Below are 19,430 nucleotides of genomic sequence, written 5' to 3' on the forward strand. Positions count from 1 at the left end.
GACCGCTTATTTCTGACGCACAATTTGGCAACAATGAGGGCTGGCCTAATGACTCGAGTCAGGTAACCGCTGAGCGACCGGACGGAAAGACGGACGGACGGACAGACTCAAGCCGACGTAGTAGCTCTGGAAGTGGAACGGCTTCTACTGGAGTGGACAGTGAGAGGACACTGCAGACGGAGCTAGGAGGGAAAGTGACTAGCTGAAATAACAGGGAGGAGAGAGAGAGAGAGAGAGAGAGAGACTAATAAAACCGCGACTCCCGTCTTTGAAACAAACTTTTTATAGCCCTATAAATTAAACTACATCATTGTCGAGGTGGCCCGAACTCATGTGACGACTTTCGCAGAGAGAGAGAGAGAGAGAGAGAGAGAGAGAGAGACACAGACAGACAGACTGACTCTTCTCAGGTGTTCAACTGCATAGAGGGGATTGTTTTGTTTTTTTCCTATCCTCCACCTAAATTTTAAGAGCTGGAACGACGTTGTTTTAGCAGCTTGTTTTGGTGTATCTCACTCCTCCACGTCTCTGCCTCCTCGTTTCGTTTTATTGGACTTAATATCATCAACTGGCCCAGAAAGTTTGCACAGGTAAGAGTGTCATTTCATTTGGTTTCTTTTCTCTGTGTTCGAAAAGAGTGCAGAATGTCCTGTGTGTGGAACTGTGGATGTCCTTGGGGTGACACCTTTTGAAAGTGTGCCATGTCGTGGAAATGATCCCAGCACCTCGGCCAGCTGTTGGAGTTGGTTGACCTCTGTGAAGCATTAATGCAAACCAAGCTTACTTATTAATGCAGGGGGGATTGAATGCAATGGACTCTTAGTGGTTGTTCAACTTTATTTTTATTTTTTGTTACTGAGTGCAAACTGTAAAGCATGTGATTAAGGGTTTTCTTTTAATGCAAAAGTACCTGGTGTGTTATGACACACTCACACTCACACTCACACTCACTCACAGCCAGAGGTGAGCTTGAGCTAAAAGCTGCTACAGTATAGGCCTACTAGTGTAGTCACACACACGTATGTAGACTAGAGTTTATTTTCAGGGCACACAGCATGAGGTCTTGCCTATACTAGCTTGACTCCATACTTTACATTACAAGATCAGCTTGAAAAAGCTTAAGGGCCTCTGGGCATTTTCTAAGGGGTGTTGCTCACCTAATTGCACCTTTTGGTACAAAGTAACCCTGCTGGGCTTTAAAAATTCAACTGAACATTCAAAAGGTAGCTGTAGCTAATATGTGTAGCAGAGTGGCTCACAACCTCAGCCTGATGGTGGCCTAAAAAGTCTAATATCTCCGCCAAGCCATAGGGAATTGCCTTTGGCTTAGTGGTTAAGATGTTGGCTTTTCCATGCGTGAGACCAGGGCGTTACATACATGTATGCTGATGGTGCTTAATGCTTATAGGTCATTGAACTTCAGTACAGTCTGAGAAGTGACGAGCGCAAACTTAAAACTCATTGAGACCAGATTCTACAAGTGTTTTCTAAATCATGGCAGTTTTCTTAAAATCCTATGATTCTATATCAGTGGTTTTCAAACTATTTCATGTCAAGGACCCCCACGGACCTCCATCTGAAAATATGTTGTTCCAGGGATCCCCCAGAAGCAAATATTTGAGTTAAAAACGTTCACTGTAAAAGAAAAGAAAAAAATAATTATATTCAAAGATTTGCACACACATTTTGATGATTTTTCAAAAATTGCAGATCTACAAGCTCACAGCGCACCTCTCGGTGCCGCGCTATGAGCTTGTAGGTCTATTTGGTTACCAACTTAACAACATTTAGCTGGGGACCACCTGAAACCCCATCAAGGACCACTGGTTTATATAGTCCAGTACTGGACTATATAAAGAGCTATATAATTACAATAACGTTTTTATTGTTAATTATGTTACTAATGTCGCTCTACCAGCTCGGGCAGGAGTGTGGTGGTAGACATTACCATAATACAGCGGTGGTTCAACAACCTTTTCTGGATCAGGGCCCACTTGGAAATCTTGTGTTTTGTGGCCTGTGTGCATTCTCAGAGGATGTTTGTTTAAACGATCAATCAATCGATAATGTGTTCAGCTTGGATCAATGGCATTGACGTTCCTATTTCCTGTTTATCGGTATCCAACTGAAAATGCACCACATGCACACTCGTGCAAGCGCGCATGCAAATACATTTTTGTGGTTATTTGCATGGCAATGTATGTAGGGGAAACACTGAATATAATCAATACGTTGTTTGGTTCTTAGTGTTTTGCCAATAATTCTGGGCCCACACTTGCATTAGCCTCACAGTCCAACATTGGGCCCCGGGCCTCTGTCTCTCTTTCTCTCTCTCTGTCTCTCTCTCTCTCTACGTCATCCTCCTCAGATAAGCCCTATATCAGCATCTCCAGTCATCTTGATTGAATCGATTTTCCATATATCTGGCTTAAGGCCCCTGCACACTGCTGCATTTTTCGGATTTTTAGCAGCGGTTTTCCGAAAAATGCGTCCAGTCTGCAAGGACCCTTTAGCCTTAGATTAAGACTCTCGTAGATGTATTTTTCATATCTACAAGAGTATTAGTTCGGCCACAGACAGGATGAAAACTACAGGATACAAGCACCCCATAGGCCTCTCTAACATTTGGGGCAACAGGGTAAGCACCTTATATTTTGCATTTTGTACATGTTTGGAGTTTTACGGGCTCAGCTGGTGTCACTTTCTGTGTCCACAGGGGGAAGTGCACTGAGACGCTTGTAGATATGAAAATGTCTAAATCGATAAAATACACTTAATCTAAGGCTACATCTGGCTTGCTTCTTTGTGCTTTCAGCACCAAACATCTTTCTTTAGCACATGCACGTACAGTAGGTAGGCGTGGCACATCCCTTGGATCGATGCCGTGTGTTGCTTCCCACAGTAGCACAAGCTTTTTGGCAGGGAGTTCCTGGTGTCAGTGACTGGTAACCAGCTAGTCTCATCCTCCCTCCTGACAGCTACTATCTTCTGTTATACACTGACTGACTGTATACTACTGGTCTGGTTCCCAAACGTTTTAGCTGAAAGACCCAACAAAAAGAGAACTTTGCCCGGGACTCCAACTAGTGAAACAACCACATTGTGAGCTTGTAGATCTGCTATTTTCATTACTTCCTAAACATTTTTCTTAATTTCTGTAATTTTGGAAATTGTTGGATCTTTTTTTATTTTGTTCATGAAATACTGTTATGAAATATATTTAAAAATATTGGAATTGTGTTGAATTTATGGATGAAAAGTGGGCTGTGATATTTATTCGCAACCCATAAAAATTGGTCCGCGACCCGTTTGGGTCCCAACTCCCGACCCACTGTTTGGGAAACACAGTGCTGTGTGTGTATATACACTGTATCCATATACATTTCTATGGCAGGGTAGGGGTCTTCTCCTCTATGACACATTAGTATTAGAACCGCATTCTTGCTCACAATCTGTATTCACCCAAAAACATATTTCAGAATTGTCAGCTGTGACTGACCACAGATACAGCTGTAGGCTATGTGCCACGGCTGTGTCCGTCCAAAATCAAGTGCATGCCCAGAGCTGGTCATCAACATAACTTCTCACAAATTACATGCTTGTCGTCGTAACCCTTGGGGACCCAAAACCAATCCCTTTCCCACTGTTTAACCAGAACACTCTTGGCTGTGTAAGGTTCATATCAGGTTCTGCATGACGTCGAGTCCAGTGATACTTGATTTATGTGGAATTGTGTGTTACGGTGCCAATTTGACATAGAATGCACTACAAGGGAAAGTACAGGGAAAAACCAGACTCGTTTTCAACTTCTCCACCTGTATTCCCTCCTGCCCTTCCATCTGTCTGTTTGAGTTTGAGTTTGAGTTTGAGTTTGATTTTGATTAGAGTCTGCAGAAAACTATCCCAGCGTGCTAGTGAAGCGGAAGAGTGGGCGAGATAAATAGTAAAAGACAGATAAAACTGCTAGGAACTATGTGGTCGTCAGCGGCACTAGCAATCAGCCCGGGTCTTTTTCTTTTAAAATCTTTTTAAATCGCACTGAAGGGAGGAAAAAAAGAGTCACACATTGAAGAGATTTGTACAGAAAAGAGCAAAGAGATTGATAAATGAGAGAGATGTTAAAGACTGATGAAATCGGCTCCTTTTCCGCCTGGCAGACAGGGTGACAGTCGACAGATGAGCTGGAGGCAAATTCTTCACAGAGACTGCTCAATCCCCAACTCCCTCTGCCTACACAGTCACACCTGGACTGCTCATCTAACCACTTAAGACTGATATCGTTGCTGGCAGAAACCTCCTATCTCCAATCTCCATGTTTTGACTTTTTGCCATTTTGTTTCTTAAATTAACACCCTACTTCAGGGGTAGGCACTAGGCAAACTAGGTTTGTCCCTGGGCCAATATCTCCTATCAATATCCTCCTCAATGTCGCAAAAAATCTTTTGCCTTTTTTTTAACGTCAATTTAGAGACTAAAATGACTTAAAAAAAAGGCCAAAGTACAAAGTAGAGGAATATCTCACCCCCATGCCAGCTGCTCTCCCTGCACTGTCACTCTCAACATATCAGTGTAGAGTATCAGTATATTATAATAAGTATAATAAACCTTCTTTGGGTTGGGATAGTTTCTCTATTTGGACATAATAGCCTATATGTGAGACTGTCGGTTTGATATTGTATACAAAATTATATATATATATATATATATATATATATAATATTTCCAAAAAACCATATTCTCCAAATGATCTCACAGGCCAGATATTATTTTATCTATTTATTATTATTATTATTATATACAGGGGACGACTGTTGCCTACAGGGGCCCTGCCCTACTTGATCATACTGCAGCGTCACACAAAATCATCAAAAGTAGCAGATCCTCAAACTGTAACACTTTTGCTATTTTCTTATTTGAATCTTGAAAAGTAACAGTTTTGGACATTGAGGTTTCCAACTGACAGAGACGATATACTTGCATGCAGAAATGGCAAAAAAAGAAAAGACAGCAGATCCACAGTACACTAAACATTGCAGATTGGCCATTTTAAAAATTTAATTCATTTATCTTTTTGCTAAATGTGAACCTTTTCGCCTATAATCAAATGCCCAAAATATAGGGACAGAAACTGAAAGTAGAGTTAACTCTTGAGTTAACCGCTGTTGTAAATTACACCACTGCAGAGTTTAAGTTATACCAAACCTGCCTCCCCCTCCCCTCTCTCCGGTTATTATTTTGATACACTATTAGAGCCATCAGTCGTCCATCGCTCTCACGATGACTTTGACGGGAGCCAACCCCCAGTCTCCTGAGAAATGCTGTAATGGAGGTGTCAGGCACTGCAATTTATGGCCTAAGAGAAAACATCTGATCTCTGTTTGTGGATTATGTCAGTCTCCCACATACCTGAGCCGCTGGCCACACCCAGGCCCCCAGGTGGGAGCTGCTACTAGTCTGAAGCTCACACACTCCTGCACACTTCTTTGCTTGGGACTTTTTGTGCAGTGGCAATTTGAGACGATACAGCTTTGTGTGTGTGTTTGCATGTTTACTTTTTTCATATGGAATCATCTGTTTACTTACACTTGAGAAACCGCCTGACAGTGAGAGAGGTGACTAAAAACACTGGCAATCTTAAAATCTCTCTTCATCGTGGTTCTCCTTAACAGTCTTTAAAACATCTGACTTAACCTCGGCCGGAGTACCACCGTGCTCTGTACCAGGCCGCCTCCTGTTTCGGTTCGGCACTGCAAAATCGTGTAAACGGTGATGCGTTGTGAGAACTTGTGACTTGTGAGAGCTTGTAGATCTGCCATTTTGTTTTTTTTTGTTACTGAATGCTCGCCCCAGAACAGAGACGCTATGGTTCAAGTCATTAAACTGCTTTGTTTGGAACCTGGTTTATAGCTGCTTAAAGGGCCTTGCAAACGGGGAGCGATAAAACGCGCCTATAGTTCATTTTTAATGAGACCTGCGTTTTTGATCGGAGAAATCGCGGTGTTTAGCTTTCTTTTTACGCTTGCGTTGTTGCGTCCCTCTTCAACAGACCTGGAGGAGACCTGTGTTGATCCATGCAACAACGCCTGCGTTCCTCACTTCACGTTTGCAAGGCCCTTAAAGCTGCATGAAAATCAGACAAATAAATATGAAGACTTTGATGGCAAACCCAGGCTTTTCTTCATTATATATATATTATTTACTCACTGAAAAGATTTTCACATAACATAGAAGGTTTGAGTAAAATGAAAGCTTTCCTCCAGCACAGCACAGGCCAGGCGTGTAGATCCCTGCACAGCAGCACTGTCTGGAATATGGTGTTTAAGGAGCTCAAACATGTCTCCTTTCTATAAAAAGAGCTATTCTTAATCTGTACTGGCTATTGTGTCCTTGTGTAGCCCTCCAGACTAGTGTTGTGCAATGTGCTGCTTTTTATCGCTATGTGCGATAATAAAAATTGAATAAAAGTAATGTTTTTGTTTGTGACATCATGTGTTGTGCCACTTTTCATGTTCTTTCAGCGAGGGTAGCAGAAAGGGCTTGTGTGACCTGTTTGAGCAGTATATTATTTAAATGATTTGCACAATTTGTTCATGGCACATCTAACCGGTGCATGCATTGTATAATCAATTCATCCATATCGGCAGATATTTCCCACACACCACCCAAATTAATGTTTAGATGTGGAATCTTTTTGTAGTTTCCCTGCCGTGATTAAACAATCGTGTTCCAGATCTCCCTGGCTAATTTTCACTAACCTTTGAAGAGCCACTGCGACGACTTGGTCGTTGCTTCAATTGCTTGTCATGACAATCCACTTTAAAACGGTGTAACTGCTTGTCGTAGTGTTGAAAACTGAAAAGTATTCCAAAGTGGCGATCACAACAATCGCGAGAGCACACCATAGACTGTAAAAAAAATATGGACAAAGCGTTCCCCGGGTCTAACATGGACGTAAAATGAAGCCTGTTATTCCTGCACTGTAAGTCGCCATCTTTCTAGATCCGTTTGTGCCCAGCTGGCCATTGGCTGGCTCCGTTTTGGCCCAGCTGGCCATTGGCTGGCCCAGACACGAGGCGGGACTTCCCCCCTTCTTCTCCGTTGGTTTTTATTTTGACTCGAGTGGGAGGGGAATCCCGATCATAGACTGTAACGGTAGCCACGCCCCTCAGATCATGCACGACTTTATGGTCATTTTTTTAATAAATGGGACCATAATTTTCCAAAAAGTATATTATGACATTAGAAATGAGACTTTAAAGGTATATTCAGTGATTTCACTCAAAAAACCTTAGGTTTCGTTTTTGGCTGTGGGACCCAGCCTTTCGTCCAATCAGGATAGAGAGTCAAAAACGAAACCTAAGGTTTTTTGACCCCCAGGGGTTAACTGGGGACAGGGAGGAACTCCTTATATGGCCAGCACACTCTACAGTAGGGAGGATTATCACAACAAAACAAAAAAATAAGTGATATTTGAATTAAGTGAAATCACTGAATATACCTTTAAACTAGTGACTGGAAGCAGAAAGTATTCATGACCATGTTTATTAAGGTAATACAGTCTAGGTGAAGTTGGGCCCAAATACATGGACTTCTATGGGGCTATGGGTTTTTCTGGGTCCAATGACAGCGCCACAACAGGCCATTATATGAACTTTCAGGAGTTTCAGGCTTCACAAAATATCTGTCTGACTGCCCCCCTGGAGCGCACGCTGCTCGGCACCGCCGCCATTGTAATGCAGTGGGCCTCAATTTCCCAGAACCCTTTGCATGCCAGTACATGTTTTGGCAATGACATCATCAAAACGTGTACGATGGAAACACTGTATGACTTGAAACTTATTAAAAATGCGGATTAAACCATGAAAACATAACTTGTGTAACTCGTTATTGGGAGGGAAGCTGTTTTACAGTCAATTCACTCATGTAAGTCGTGTTAGGGAGGGAAAGTGCTTTATACAGATCAGAGTTTGAGTGACATTATTCCTCTGCCCTTTTAAACCTAATTGTCTGACTGAGGTCTTGTGTGATTAGTTCACCCCGAACCCCACAGTGAAAGCCGAAAGGTGTTTAGGAACTTCCTATATGACCTTTTATTCATGACAGGTGATGGAAAATGTTTTTAATGATTTTCAAGGCATTGATTTACTGTACGAGTCATGGGACCTGACACTACTTGAAGGGCCTGTGGGGTTCACGCATGATAAGAGCGAAACCAAGCGCTAGTCTGTCTGTGCAGCGCAGTGCACTTCATGGAGCTTCACTACTATACTAACACCTTTTTTATTATTTTTCTTTACATATAATATAGTAGTAGTATATAATATTATACACAATGGACCGGCATTTAAATAAACTGGCATATTTGCAATTCATAACAGTCTTAGGTCGACTGTCTGGAGAATTAGCAGTTGGAAAAGCCTGTCAATTGACAACTGACAAGCTAATTAGAGGCGGTGTGTGCAACAGTACAGTATCATTGTTGAACTGGGATCAATCGATCAATATCGCATGAATTATCATTCCAAGAATGTGAGTGGAGAACTGGGATGTGTTTTAGTTGCAGGTCAACATGAATGTGAATAATAGGAGTCCAAAGGAATCCACCTCCCCCCTCTCTAGAAACATCTCTTTGCCGATAATAGTGTGAGCTTTTAGCCAACTTTCTTTGCTGTTTTTGCCAACTATTTGCCTTACTTCGCAGAAAGTTTCCAATATTTTATGACATATAGTTTAGGGGCACTAGGGTTCCTGTGGTTATGAAGTTTAATCCATAAAGGCCGTGGCATCCTCCATCACTTTACTTTCCCATCATTTTAAGTTTCATCACTTCCAGAAAGTCACCCCCTGTCCTGTCCTCCTCTCAACTATATAATCCCAGAGTGATGTGTTGCCAGGTTATGCAAGAGAAACAAGCAACAGGTCTATGAAAACCAACCCAAAATAAGCTTTCCCTTTACCTTTAAACATGTAGAAACATACGTAGGCTATTTAAAATAAAATAAAGTGGAATATAACTAGGGGTGGGTCCCGAAACTCGGGACCAAGTATGTACCGAACCGAACGTGCCTGGGTACCGGGTACCCATTACAATAATTCAATTTTCCCCGGTCATCATTATTTTAGCTTAAAAGGTTAAGGATGATTAAATTTTTTAAAATTTAAAGGCGAACATTGGTTCAGAACAGTGCTTCTTAAATAAATAATCACAGCTTTAAATAACAAAATATAAGTAGCTACTGTTGTAAAATATTGTAAACATGTCTGTAACATGGGGTCCCAGAGCAGAGATGAAAATCACAATGAAAAGGCCTGGGACCCTGTCACCCTGGGCTAATTCATATACATTTAATGTGGGGGTCCTTGAAATAAAAATGGCTGAGGATCACTGGATTAAACTGAGTTAATTCACAGAAAATACAATGACAGACAGCCTACATTCATTTGTATAGCCCTATGTTTCTGTTCTGCCTCGTCTGTTTTTGTTCTGATATTGTCACAACTGTGATTGATATATGTTCCTTGTTTTTAATTTTCTTCTATTGTTTATACTGTGCAAATTGTTCAGCACCTTCTAACTTTGTTTTTTAAGGTGCTTTATAAAAATAACATTTACTTTTACTTACTTACATAACTTTTGAATGAGGGCTTGGTTTAGAAAAGATTATTTTGTGCTAAAGTAATATATTGAATAACATGTAGAAGGCTAAACTGGCATATGGCATTGTGGGGGGTACAGGTCTGAGGACTCTGGAGATAAGTCAAGTGTAAAAAGCATGTTGTACACTTGTGTGCTTATGAACATTTACCACGTTATGTCCGCATTGATACAGAAATTAATGATCGAGCGACCCTTGTACAGTGAGCGCGCTCTGGTGCTTGGCTACTAGCGTTTGCCTAGCGATATTAGCAACGCCAGGGCTCCACCGGCTCCGTCGCGTGCGTCAACAAACGAACCGGTTCAATTTTAATGGTTGATGGAGACGCGACGCAACGCGGGCAGTGGAGCCACCCTTCATTGATTAAAAGGGGAACATTCTGTGACGGAGACGCGATGGTGACGCGCCCGGTGGAGCCCCGGTGCAATACGGACAATTTACTCTGTCAACTAACGTAGCAGACGATAGCGTGGTAAATGGTGGAGCAGTCCTGCAGTCTATGCTGTTGCGTGGTGTTGTTTCGTGAGTTTATATCCATGAAGACGAGTCACGTTGGTCTTAACACACGGGCTCTGTCTGTGTGACAGACGTGGAGTTCTTTTTGGGAACTGTAAACACGTCGCCCTTCCTCGAGCTGTTTACTACATGAGGCTGTGAGCGCAATGCTGTTTCCCTCTGCCTAGAAGAAAGGGGGTGGGGACTTTGGGAGTGCTGAGAACTCAACAGAGTTATAAGCAAACCATGCCGTCCATTGGAGTGCCGTAGCAACGTGTGGTTAGCTTGTAGATCTTTTATTTTTTGTGAACGAAACCGTCATACTGCAGAAGTAAAAATTACGGCATTGAACTGCATATATAGTGTGCATTCACTGTCTGATGCAGCACATTTATCGTGATGGAAACGATAACTCTAAAAAGCCATATCGTGGAGACGTTGTATCGTCCCGACGATAATTATCGCCATATCGAACACCCCTACTGGGGAGGCACTGGGCAGACACTGGGGAGACACTGGGCAGACACTGGGGAGGCACTGGGGAGAAACTGCAGCCACTGGGGAGTAGGGATGGCCAACCGATAACCGTTAGCCGTTAGCCGTTAATTAATTGGTTACCGACAACACTAACGGCTAATGGTTTACCGATAAAAAAATATATATTTTATTTTGAAGCGCCGAGAGCAGGCACCGCGGCCAAAGCACCAAGCCCCTCTTTCCACCTTTACTGTCAGTGCAACCAGTGACCACGCATGTGCTGTGACTTACTTCCCCCAAAACAAAAACACAAAAACAACTGCATGTAGTGGACTGTGGAAGCAGGAGGGAAAAAGAAAAAAAGACGAACACACACACAGCATTGCGCCGCTGCGCGCCCGCAGATCTGCCCTTCATGCAACGAACGTTGGTTCCGATCTGCGTTGTGGATCTGTCGTTTTATGGATCATAGAACGAACGAACGTATGCTGTTAGCTTGTTGCTAACGGGACGGACGGACGGGACCCCCCCCCCCCTCTCTCCCTCCCTCTCTCTCTCAGACGTTCTCTCTCTCTCTCTCTCTCTCTCTCTCTCTCTCTCTCTCTCGCGCGCGCGTGCGTGTTAGAGAGACGCTCTCTCTAACACGTCTTTCTTTCTCTCTCTCTCTTCCTAATCCTTCCCGACCGGTCCGCGATACATGTGTGCGTATAGAAGACTGTAGCCTACGCAGTGCGCACTAGTGCACTGATTGACAGCAGGCCACGTGTAAACGGTGTATTTGTCTATTTTTTATGCGCAAAATAGCGCTTTTCTTTTCTTAACGGATAACGGTTAATTAGCCGGCAAGTCCTGGCGGTAACCGGTTAAGACAATCTTTCCATTTGGCCATCCCTACTGGGGAGACATTGGGGAGGCATGGGGAGACACTGGGGAGGCACTCAGGGGGACACTGGGGAGGTACTGGACATTTCCTATCACACACACCCCATGATTCACTAGCCCCCTCAAAAAGCTTGGCATGGCGCGATTTATTTCAAGCATGGCGCAGCGCCATGCCAACAACATTGTGCAGGAAACCCTGCAACTACACTTTGGAAACGAGCCCCAAAAAAAGCCAACCTGCAACTACCAATATTTACAAGTGACTTTAGGCCTACAGATAAAGAAGCCCCAATGACGCTTATAATAAGCCGACATGGCAACACTGCTTGTGGGTAGGAGGAGGATGGGTGTATTACTGTATCTCTAATTTCCTTCTCGGCGGGCAGGAATGTGAGCATGTTTGTCTTCTAATGAGGAAGGAGAGCTCAATGTTAGACTGACTGTATGTGGTGCTACGAGGTGACTTAAGCCTCATTCATACTTGTTACTTCACCCATTCTTGAGATAAGGGACAAAACTTTTTTCAAACTGGATTTTTTTTTTTTTTAAGATACATTCAAATCAAATGGATGTATTTGTAGACACAGGTCTCAACTACCAATACTGAGAAGGAACAGGTTTTTCGCATAACATTTCTTTCTAAAATGGGACATTTATGCACTTAATACCCGATTCATGTCAACTCCGTCAGACACACTAAAATACCTTTTAATTGAATTTGATAATTTCAACAATAATATAAAGTCCTCAGTTCTCTTATAATGGCTTTCAGTAATCAAGTTAAGTAATACAATTATTTTAATATTGTTTTTTTTCCAATATCACACTATTATGAAATATCCAATTTCTCAAATCCGTCATTTCAACCTCTATTTTCAATATTATAACATGAAAACCATGTAAAAAAAAAAAAAATCATCATTACGTATCATTTCAGTTGGTGTTTCAATACATATGCACAAAATATTTAACATCACATTTTCTATTTCTTTGGAAATTAACAAAAACATCACGGGACGAACATCTGACGGAGTTGACGAACATCTGACGGAGTTGACAAGTTTAACTGATTTAGGTTCTAGATCACCTAGGATCTTGATTCTGGTGACTAATCCCACATTTTCAAGGATGAGGAATACAGTGGTACTATTTATATTGGCCCTGTGACCATGGCAGCCATTTTCAAAATGGCAGCCACCTGCTGTTATCTTACAATAACTCAAGTTCTACACCACCTAGGATCTTGATTCTGGTGAATAATCATACATTTTCAAGGATGTGGCATACATTGGTACTATTTAGATTTGTCCTGTGACCATGGTAGACATTTTTCAAAATGGCCGCCAACTTTCTGTTATTTCCCAATAACTCAAGTTCTACACCACCTAGGATCTTGATTCTGATGACTAATCCTACATTTTCAATGAGGAGGAATACAGTTTTATCTATTTAGATTTATCCCGTGACAATGGCAGCCATTTAAAAAAATGGTGGACCTGCTATTATTTTACCAATTTAGTCAGGGAATATTATCAGAATAATGTCAAATCTGTGAATACATTTCTTACCAAGAATTTTTTCACCAATGTGTTTGTAAAGGTGTCTACTAACATATCCCACATTGGTTTCTATTGAACCACCCTAGAGGCAATTTATTACCAGATTGTATTAATATCCCCTGACTAAATAACTCATCTTCTAGACCACCTAGACCCGACATCACAAACAGAGACCCGATTGACACCTAAACAACAAGTTTGGACAGCCCCACCAATTAGTGTTACGGAAAATAGCAAGTGTCTACCCTAGGCCCAGAGGGAGACACAGAACTTAGATGCGGCTCACATGTTGCACGACTCCTCAACAAGCTGCCACCAGAGATGAGAGCTGAATTCTGCCGCACAATGCTCTGCTGCCCAGGAGCAACCAACACCCTGTTGGAGTTCTCTGAGTGGTTGAAGCATGAGTCCTAGCCATATAGCCTGTGCAAAGGCAAACACCTTGAAGACCTGCTTGAGGTGAACAGTGAGCAGTGAACAGTGAGCGAAAGACTGAAGACAGAAGATCTGCCTTCAGGACTATCAGGCAGGATGTGCAGACACTGAAGGCATCAGTGTCGTTCTGTGTCCCCAGCATGTCAACCAAAGCAATGTTACCACATCAAAGGAGCCTTCACCTCAAGTCACCTGGGGCTGGGTGAGCAATCGTATCCTGTATCTAGCCTCACAACTAAATACAGACACTTGGCCAGACTGCCGTTTGAAAGGGTCAAACACTTCATCCTGATTGGGGAAGACCACCCCACCTAATCACACCAACCAAACAAGTGAGGTTGGGGCCTCCAGGTGGGCCAGCAGCCATCTGCACAAGACTGGGCTGGACCCTGCAGGAAAGCAATCTCCAGCCAAGACAATGTAAGTTGACTATAACAGAGCCCCAGAACACAGAGCTCATGAGAAGGATGGAGAAACACTGGCAGGAGGCCACCAAGATACAACGCCACACTGCAGTGGCCAGTGAAGTCAAACTGTGCATCTGTACCTGAAAGAGACAAGTCAAAGGCCAGAAAGCCCACCTCCTTTTAATGTCCTGTCAGTAGCAACTCAACCTGCACCTGAAATAAGCCCTGACCCCTCCCAGAGAAAGTTCATCCTTGAAAATGTAATGATTAGTCGCCAGAATCAAGATCCTTGGTGGTCTAAAACTTGAGTTATTGGTAAAATAACAGCAGGTTGGTGGTCACTTTGAAAAACAATGGCTGCCATGGTCACAGGACAAATCTAAATAGTACCACTGTATTCCTCATCTTTTAAAATGTATTATTAGTCGGCAGAATCAAGATCCTATGTGGTCTAAAACTTGAGTTATTGTAAAATAACAGCAGGTGGCGGCCATTTTGAAAAACAATGGCTGCCATGGTCACAGGACAAATCTAAATAGTACCAATGTATCCCTCATCCTTGAAAATGTAGTCTTAGTCACCAGAATCAAGATCCTAGGTGGTGTAGAACTTGAGTTATTGTAAAATAACATCAGGTGGTGGCAATTTTGGAAAATGGCTGCCATGGTCACCACGAGACAAATCTGTGATGGCCCTATAGCCAAAAATGTTCCTTAAGGCATGCTCTAACTGTGTGCCAAATTAGAATACGTCCCATTATTCAAAAACTATAATTTTATTGTTTTAGGAACACTTTTGTCAACTCCGTCAGATACATGTCAACTCCGTCAGACACAAAACCTGACGGAGTTGACGTCTGACGGAGTTGACAAAATGTCATTTGTTTTCATCTTAACCCTCTGTAGTACAATGTAGCCATTTTGTTTTTGCTTCATTTGTTAGCTAAACCTAACCCTAAACTTTTATAATAAACATTATTTTGGAATTCTTAACAAAGATCATAATAATGTCCTGACGGAGTTGACATGTAAAAGCTGTGACCACCCTGATATCAACATTGTTTGTTTAAAATATCAAACAATTGAATGCTTGTCAGACCAGGTGCTCCACTGTTGCAACAAATACAAACGGGACTTGGAAAAGGAGTCTTCAGGCTAAATCTGTCGACAATATTTTCTGATTAATTTAAGACTTTTAAAAAACCTGACGGAGTTGACGGGAGACGTGGGACACACATTTGATATGAGATATCTAATGGAAAATATAAATTAAAATTATTGTGTATATTGTTTGCTATGTTGTTGACAATCTACTTTAATTTAGTATGTATATTTATGTGATTGTGACAGTATTAGACACTTTTTTAGCAGTTTGAAATTATGACCACTTGCTGGGGACAGGCTAAATACAGGCGTTTTTGGGTACAGTGCCTGCTTTTAACTAATTCAGATGGCATATGAAAACAATTATAATGAAATGAATGGCATAATAATGCACAACTGTATTACATTTAACTTTGCAAGTGCTTTTATTTTTATTAAATTAATTTATTTTTAACAATAATAAGGCTCTTATGTGTGGGACATGTTTTTTCCACTTTTGTCCCTCATCTCAAGAATGAGTGACTTATTACCTTTTGTTTAGACCTTGCTTACTGTAAAATGCTCTGGATTGAGTGTCAGCTGAATGCCTAGTATATTTGTAATTGTAAATTGTAGGTCTTCATCATTTTCCCTGGGATGAGTTGGTTAAAAATATCTGCTCGCCGTATTGTGAGCTTGTAGATCTTCCCATTTTCATTACTCCTTAAACATTTGTTTAATTCGTGGAATTTCTTAGATTTTTACCATGAAATTACTGGAAAAATATATATTTTCAATTCATGAAAAAAAATTGCTGTTTTAAAATGTTTGGAAATAAGAATAATTCAAAACAAAATGTTGGAAACAAAAAAAATAAAGGGACCCATAAAAATTGGTCCCAACCTTGGGTCCCGACCCAGTGTTTGGGAAGCAGTCACACAGTGCTCTAGAATTGATGCTGTGAGTAATGTAGGCTGGGCTGTGATGTGATGAGGCCCAGCGACACACAGGCCTCCAGACGTTTGACTCTGTGACAATAGAGAAAATGAACCAAGACCGGATTACACCAGTCCCGCATTCCTATCCAAACCTGTTTGAGACAGCACCCCCCCCAACTTCACACACACACACACACACACACAGCGCAGTGAGTGCACAAACACACACAGCGCAGTGAGTGCACGCCGCACGCACACACCACAGCGCACCGCACACTAATCCTTTGCTCACACAGACAGATACAGCACTGAAGCATGCCGTTACATGTCATCCAATGTGCAGAGAGTATTCTTAAAGCAACTTGAGATATGTGTCTTGTGTGAGCGAGTCGGACAACTCATTAGTAGTATAAACCTACTAATGAGTTCTTCAGCACTTTCTTCAGCACTTTAAACTTTTTTGTGTGTTTGTTATCCATGCATTGAGATCCTGCATGATGACACCTTTCGACCTTTGCCTTCACGTTGCTTAAACGTTTCCAAACTCTAGAGTCTAGACCCAACACCTTTTCATATCAAGGCCCATTATTTATTTAAGCGATATTACACGAGAGGTGTTCTTTATCGTCAATTTGTCATTAATGCACACCTGTGGTGCCGTAGGAAAGATATCGCACCGGAAAGGAATATATCCCCGCGACCACTGGTCTAGAGTCCTTTTAGCCCGTGACCCAAAAGAGAGATTTGATGTCTCCCTTGGACTCAAACTAGTGAAAATAGCAGATCTACAAGCTCACAACACATCACTTTGCGCCATGTTGTGAGCTTGTATATCTGCTATTTTCACTCTTTTTTTTTAAACATTTGTTTTATGTAATTTCTTAGATTTGTCTTTTTTTTTTATCCCACGGCAGCGGACTGACCTCATGCTTCCTTCTATGCATGAGGAGTCCAAGCTGCTTCTTTTCACCTGATAGGGGAATTTTGATGGCCGGATGTAGCGCATGGAAGGAACACGTTATTCCGACCAGTTCCTTTCCCCTCCATCAGGCGCCCGGCTTGCCAGGGGGAGTTTAGAGACCAGGATTACTGCATGTTCTTTGTGATGGTACCTACCCTAGGGGACACGGGGAAAACATGCAAGCTCCACACAGAAAGGCCCTTTTTGACAACTTTGCCTCGGGTATGGGCACTGATGACGCGGAGGAGGGAACACGCCCACAGCGTTTGTCCCCAGCGGGAATCCAACCCAGGAATGAAATTACTGAAAAAAATTATTGAATTTGTTTTGAATTCATGAAAAAATATGCAAAATGTAGGTAACGCAAAACTAAAGGGACCCATAAAAATGCGTCCGTGATCTATGGGTCCCGACCCACTGTTTGGGAACTGGTGCTCTAAACATAGAAACTGGACCTGGGCTGGCTCTGTACTTGAACCCCTTTTTCCACCCAAACCAAATCTGGTCAGCAAATATAGCCAATCTACAAGCTCACAGCACGTTGTAACGCAGCACGTTGTGAGCGAGTAGTTCGACTCTTATTTACCAATAATGTTACCCCCCCCAAATATGGATGCTGCTGGGATGAACGACAGACGCTGAACTGACGGAGGGAGCTAGTGGCGTTTAGGCAGTGGTGGAAAGTAGCTAAGTACTTTTACTTAAGTACTTACTTAAGTACAAGTTTGAGGTATGTGTACTTTACTTGAGTATTTCCAATTTCCAATACTTTTACCGCTACTTTACTACTGTACATCTCAGAGCCAAAATTTTTACTTTTACTCCACTACATTTATTTGAAAACTTTAGTTACTAGTTACTTTGGAGATTTAACTTTGATTAGAAAACATACATTAACCACTCCAACCCTATACATTTCAGCCATTTGAAAATGGCCCATCTACAAGCTCACAATGAGGTCGCGTTGCGAGCTTGTAGATCTGCTATTTGCAATAGACTTGAAATGGCACATTCTGCACGATGAGTACTTTTATTATTTTAAGTACATTTTGATGCTGATACTTTTGTACTTTTTCAATTCCGTACTTTAACTTGTAACGAAGTAGTTCTAAATTGCAGTATTGGTACTTTTACTTAAGTAAAACAATTGAGTACTTTTTCCACCACTGCGTATAGGTTAGACTCTCAACACCCAAACGTGTGTGTGCAAGTTCTCCTTGTGTGATGGCACGGAATAGAGACTAGACTAGAGGGAGATCCAGCTTCATTGGGGTTTCTGTTTACGTGTGTGTGTGTGTGTCAGGTTTGGCTTAGCTGCCGGCAGACCGCAGATGGCCTCCTGCGAGACAGGCAGACAGCCGGAGGTGTTTTGTCACGACCTGTTAGAGAACGAACACCGTCAGTCTTGGACGCCTCTCTCTCTCTTAGTTTGCACCCTGTGCATCCTCGGTGTAAAATAGTGTTCATTCAACTCAGATCGGGGAGGTTACTGTACATTTGTACACTCTTAGAGTTGCACACGCATGTAGGCCTGTCACAGTTATTACATAATAGTCTAATCACAATTATTTGCGTCACGTTTTGGGCCTGTAGATCCGTCGGCTATTTCCTCTATTAATAGTCATTAAATATGTGTTATTTTGTCATATCTGCCCTATGTGCAACTTTTGTTTACGATTCGTACGAAGGCTAAAAGCCAACCGGAAATTTGATTTCTAATGTTCCAATAATGTTCAATGACAAACGCAATTAAATTGTTAATTATTTGAGTGAGAGTTAATCGTCAATTAATCAATGTCATAATCGTGACAGCCCTACACACATGAAATGAGAAATGAACAACCGAGCATTTTGAACTGCATAGTTTAGATGTTTCCTCCATTCCATTGTCCTGTCAAGTTTCTGCCGCAACGTGTCTCTTTGTCCGCAAGCTTTATGTTATTCTCTTCCTCTCTCTTGAGGTTAATTTATACTCTCGTTGAAATCGTAGTACATCAAAGACCAGAAGGTATGTGTTGTGTTCCAACTCCCTCCCTCTGTTTCTTCTGGGTTTTTTTCTTCCCCCCGGTCGGTTCGTCTCGTTGAAGGACTCTCTAGATTTGTCGGGCATGTGACTTGCATCACCTAATGTTTGTGTTATATGTCGCTGCTTGTTTCTCCTCGTGCTCTGTTTGAACAGCAGCTCTGTACGCCGGGTTCACTTTGACCAGAGCTGTCTTTCTCTTTCTGTTCCTCTCTCCCCTTTTATTTCTCTATTCTGTGTTTAGTAATAAGTAAGCTACTGTCACTGGGGCGACAGTGGCACAGGGGGGTAGAGCAGCCAGATGGGAACCCCGCAAGGTTCCCATTTTGATCCCGGGATCCCCCAATGTTAGTGTCGAAATGTCCTTGAACAAGAAACTTGCTCCCGATGTGCAGGTTGGTGCCTTGCATGGTTTCCTCTGCCATCGGTGTATGAATGTGTGTGAAAATGCAATGCACAATCTCTGTAAAGAGCTTTGCATAAAAGCACTATATAAATGCACCGTTTACCCTTTT

At 42.1% G+C, this 19,430-nt stretch overlaps 1 protein-coding gene across 1 annotated transcript in view; it reads left to right on the forward strand.

The window, feature by feature from the left end:
• The first annotated feature begins 217 nt into the window (after positions 1-217).
• Positions 218-19,430, forward strand: part of palm3 (paralemmin 3) — a 61,628-nt gene continuing 42,415 nt past the window's right edge. Inside the window, exon 1 of the mRNA XM_083765052.1 lies at positions 218-590. The gene's annotated coding sequence lies outside the window, so the exon portion shown is untranslated. The remainder of the gene's footprint in view (positions 591-19,430) is intronic.

This window comes from Protomyctophum parallelum (assembly GCF_964188405.1).
Source record: "Protomyctophum parallelum genome assembly, chromosome: 5".
Taxonomy (NCBI): Eukaryota; Metazoa; Chordata; class Actinopteri; order Myctophiformes; family Myctophidae; genus Protomyctophum; species Protomyctophum parallelum.